A 5,238-nucleotide genomic window follows, 5' to 3' on the forward strand; every position below is an offset into this window, starting at 1 on the left:
GCCTGTCACGGGGCTCAATCCCACAACCCTGGGATCATGACCTGAGCCGAAATCAAGAGTCCTACACTCAACCGACTGAGCCACCCAGGTGCCCCCAAAATTTTATCTTTTAAAGTCCAGGGTCCAGGTGTTTGTTTTGGCCTTGGGAATTTAGAGAAATGTAGGTATTAGTTGCTTGTTCTTTAGTTTATTTCATTTAATCACTCAAAAATATTGTTTCCTTAGCTGACAAGCCTAGAGATTCAGGCAAGCTACATCTCATTCATTTTAATATGTCTTATGGTGACACCACCAGCAAAATGCAACAGGAAAATGCCATTGGGCTTGGGATGGCCTTAAAATGCAGAGCAAAATGGGGGAAAAAAAAGTATAATTCTCATATTGTCAGGTTATAGTCTTTGATGCAAATTTTAAGTGAACTAATACATGAAACGTCTGCCACCAGAAAACACAGAGAATTCCAGAGTTTTGACTCCAAAATTTCCCGTCATCCCTCTTTGCCTCCACCAGCCATTTTAACAACCACTACCACCAAAGATTATTCATTGGATCCGTTTCAAAAATCTGGGGAGCAAGTAGATGAGAAAGTCTTCTTTCTTTTTTTTTCTTTCAGTTGAGTATGTTCTTCCAAGATCTCATGATTCCAGGAATATGGAAGGCAGTTCTGCTAACTAAACAAACAAACAAACAAAAACATTAGTGCTAATTCACTCCAGACCTAGAATGGAAACAAAGAAATCTATTACTCCCTGTGATGAAATTCAAACAGGCAGATAGGGACCAAGAAAAGTGTGCCGACTTTAGGATCACAGTGTTGTTTTGTTTCTCCCTTCACTGGTGACACCGTTCTCCCCCAGTGTTCTTCCACGTGACAGATACCCAACAAATTAAACTGAAATCCACTTGGCCACCATTAAAACTTTGCCACCAGATAAAATCTGTGCCCATCGGCTGGGTTAGGGGTCAGCTGATTGGCAAATACGCGTGTCCCAAGTTCTCAGAGCTGTGCCTGGTGCTGTAGAAAATAGAGAGGTTCAAAAACGTGTCCTTTTACTGAAAGAGGTGATAGGCTTTTATGGACCAAGATGATCACAAATGACAAGAGTGAGCAAAGTCAAATGATACTAAATTACTACACTTCATGGCATGTTTTGCAAGAGCTGTAAGGTTTCGGAGGGGAGGGGAATGGATTTGAAGGCTGTTGGTAGGCAGAAGCAGGCTCATTAGATACCTTAGCCTCAGCTTATCCTTCCCCGAGACCAGCTCCAAGCCCAGAGCCTTCCCTGCCAGACCGGGTAGCATCTTATTAACCTTAAAGTCTTCAAAAACTCATTCCTTACTAGCTTCCAGTTCAAATAAACAGAAATGCATGAATACACTACCATGTGCAAAGTAATTCCTGTGTTTTGAGGACACAGCAATCACTGAGAAACCAGTATTCTTCACTGAACCACTGAAGACCACTACCCTTCAGTCTTTGGATGTGGGCTGCTGCAGAAAGGGGGCATGTGGCCTTGGGCAAGGCAACCCTCTTGAGCCAAGGCAAATATTACAAAGGGCTGACAGTTGAGAGTATCTGCACGCGGTAATTCTCAGCAGGTGGAGGAATAAAGCCCTACAGGGCTGAAAGGAGATCTAGGCAATGCGCCACAGCCTATGCTGGTCTTTCCTTCATCCCACTTGGATCCACTACTTTAAGTTCTGGAAGCAACTCCTCTAGGCTTCTGGGGTCAGTTTGAAGGGGGGAAGCTTCTCTCAAGGAAAACTTACACAGGAAGGTTAGCCCGGAACACTGCAGCTGGTTTCAGGGTAACTGCTTATACCCATTATCTCTTTCCTCTTCAACCATTGTAGATGCTCCCCCCTCTTGTCTAGTACTTGGAGTCCTGGTGACTTACCTTGTGGCTTTGCCCATATCATCATCCCCAAGGAATCTCACCCCTGGTTACCCCGCCTTTATGTGATTGCTGCATGCATTTCTTATCGGACAAGGGAGTATCAAGAGGAACCAGGAGGAACCCAAGTGAATTACTTGGGTTACAAACAGGGTTCTCTTTGCCGCCATTGTGTAACAGAAGCCATACTTCCTCCTGATTATCAAGGTTAATTATCCCTGCTAGAATTGTGGCTTAAACCTGCATATATAGCCACCCCATCCTAGAATCCAGCTCAGAGTTTTGCCTCATCTACCAGCTGGTTGTTAGGGATACTCTATATGGTCAGAGGTGTGAACTAAGAGAGAGAGAGATTCTATTGGATGGATGACATGGGTGTCCGGGCCACTTGCTTAGGGAACTTGCTTGTGTCCTCTGCCCTGCTCCCACCCAATTCTTCATGTGCTGCTTTCATCTTGCAATAGATGCTTGCTGGATCTGTCCAACGACATGACTTGGTGGGTCGGATAGAACCCTGCTCATGATGGACAGCTGTGACTCCGTGGTCATTAGATTTCTCATGATCAATCATTCCACCTCTTCCATGACTCAGTAGCATGCCAGGAGCTTTTTTTCAAAAGGCGTATAATTGTTTATTAAAGTTTGTGTGGTCTTATTCCAGAATCCTAGGGTCTGTGTTGTGATTTGTCTTTGGAGCTTAGCATACTCTTTACATGGAGTCTTTTCCCACCACTGAAGATACTTCTTCCCCCCGCCCCGAGTACTCCTTTATTTATTTATTTATTTATTTATTTATTTATTTATTTATTTTTAATTTACATAATATCACTGGTCTATTAGGTCATTAGGCCAAAGGCCAGTGTCAAATAACGCACAGAAGCCTTAATCTGCTGCAGGCCCTAATCAGTATTGGCAACTTTCTGTTTCCCTAGGTATTTGGGCTGCAGCAATATTCTTAGATGTGGAATGTGCAGCCTCCAGAATTTCAAGAGGTCCACCAGGTGTTGAGTGCCCTTCTTTCTATTTGGAGGTGCAAGATGAAATCATTTACCCTTTTCTGCAGAGATGATCTGAACACCTAAATTTTTTACTCATATGGGACCCCCTAAATTTTTCTAGTTTTTTACTACAGCCGGAAGCACATGGGGCTTCCATGAACCAGTCACTACTTTTTCTTCTAGTCTGAATAGCACGATTCTATCCATATAATGAACCAATAGATGTTGTGTAGAATGTCCAAGTCTCCGAGAGTTAACATAGCCTTAGCGTAAGACTGTAAATGCATACAGGTTTCTGTCTGAAGTGAATCTGAAGCCTTCCAGATATCTTTTTCTCTGATAGAGATAACAAAAGAATGGATTGGCCAGATCAGTGGCCGCATACCATGAATCTGAGGCTATGCTAATCTGCTCTAAAAGGGATACCTCAGGGCCAGCAGGTGCAATGGACACCAGAATTTGCCTGAGCTTGAAATATCTATAGTCATCCTACAGGATCCATCTGGTTTTTTCAGGGCTCATACTAACAAATTAAAAGGAGATAGGATGGGAAAGAATTTCAGGAGTGGTACTAACTTCTTTCATTCCTCCTGGATTTTTTTTTTTTTTACTTGCTACCTTGGCAGGAGAGTAGAGGTGCAACTCCAGAGGCTCCCACCCAGTTTTCTCTGCTACAGTAGCACATATCCCACCAGCTAAGAGGCCAATGTCAAGATTGTGCCTGTTACCAAATATGTCTCCTCTGACTATCCATTCAAAGACTGGCTAGGGGACCACTGGACGAGTCCACAGACCCAGTGGACACACTGCAATCCAGACATAGGCCTGAGCTCCATTTATCACCAGGTGTCCTATGCCCTACTCTAATAAAGAGCCCAAGTTGAGGCTTCGAATCTCTGTACATCAGTGTTAATTGAGACCCAGCATCCAATACTCTCATGTGTTCACTATTCCCTTTTCCCTAACATATGGTTCCCTGAGTAAATGTGTATAGATTCACTTGGGGGAGTACTGGAGGAATAATTCTCTGTTAACGTATTATGGTGTTACGGAATCCTTCCTCCTGGGTACACAACCTACCCTTCGGTCAGTGGGCTCTGGGTTTGAAAACGGGCTTATATGTGAAACCAGGTGAGAAGTCATGACTTTGTGTTGGGGCAGCTGCCCTCAGCATCCTAATCATACACCTTTGATAGCTTTTGATCCCGTAGACCGCATAGGTTCCTTGTCGTCTGACCATCTATTTTGATCCTAGTGATGCGAAGTTGTGTTAACTAATTCCATCATTCTCTGTGGGTCTGATCCCCTGGCTGTTTTGTCTGTCCTTGCCTTTCATTATGATAAATTCTATCCACCTGGCTTCCTAGGGTTAAGTAACACTACCTGCAGCTATTGTTCTGGGATCCTATTATCCCTATTGCTGTCAGGCAGTCCAGCTCTGTAGTGGCATCTCTTATAACAGCTCTGCAGTACAGATCATGGCCACTACTGAGCTTCTTAATAATGCTGGTGCCCCTCTCATCAGCACCTCTCTTAATGCTACCAAGAAAACCCTTTGACTTGCAAACTTACCTTTTATTTCTTTTTTTAAAAAAATTATTTGAGAGAGAGAGTGTGTGAGTGGGGGAGAGGGGGAGAGAGAGAGAGACAGAGAGAGAGAGAGAGAGAATCTCAAGCAGGATCCGTGCTCAGTGTGGAGCCCAACACAGGACCCGATCCCATGACCCTGGGATCATAACCGAGCTGAAATCAAGAGTTGGATGCTTAACTGACTGAGACACCTAGGAATCCAGAACACTTAGCCTTTACTTGTCAATTAATCCCTCACAGCCTTTCATTACCTAGTTTCCAAACTGTCCATTGTGCTTAGCAACAGCTACCCAGTTTTACTGTTCATAGAATAACTTTTCTTTCCCCTATGTCTCAAAACTGCTAGAACATTCTCTTCTATAAGAATATCTTTCCAGTTTACCTCTGGTGTAAGTATTAGCAGGTGCACTGCTATCTCATGCCAGATGCTATCCTGTGGTTGGTGGAGGTCCTCATTGCCAAACGAGCAGCAAGTGTTTCAGTGATAGTGGCATTGATGAGCTGGAATTCATTAAAATTAGAAGCTTCTGCTCTGTGAAAGACTACATCAAGAGAATGAGAAGACAAGTCACAGACTGGGAGGAAATGTTTGCAAAAAATACATCTGATAAAGTACTGCTTTCCAAAATATACAAAGCCTTCTTAAAACTCACCAGTAGGAAAACAAACAATCCAATTTAAAAGTAGGCCAAAGGATGCCTGGTTGGCTCAGTTGGTTAAGTGGCTGACTTCAGCTCAGGTCATGATCTCACGGT

The 5,238-nt window shown here is 43.5% G+C and overlaps 1 long non-coding RNA gene across 1 annotated transcript; it reads right to left on the reverse strand.

The window, feature by feature from the left end:
- Positions 1-252: 252 nt before the first annotated feature.
- LOC121029106 (uncharacterized) lies at positions 253-4,959 on the reverse strand. Its single transcript, XR_005789591.1, has 2 exons — positions 4,866-4,959; positions 253-671 (listed from the first exon to the last, which is right to left on the reverse strand). It is a non-coding gene; the product is annotated as an uncharacterized LOC121029106 (long non-coding RNA).
- Between the last annotated feature and the right edge of the window lie 279 nt (positions 4,960-5,238).

This window comes from Herpailurus yagouaroundi, unplaced genomic scaffold (genome assembly GCF_014898765.1).
Source record: "Herpailurus yagouaroundi ecotype Mexico unplaced genomic scaffold, PumYag 139, whole genome shotgun sequence".
NCBI lineage: Eukaryota > Metazoa > Chordata > Mammalia > Carnivora > Felidae > Herpailurus > Herpailurus yagouaroundi.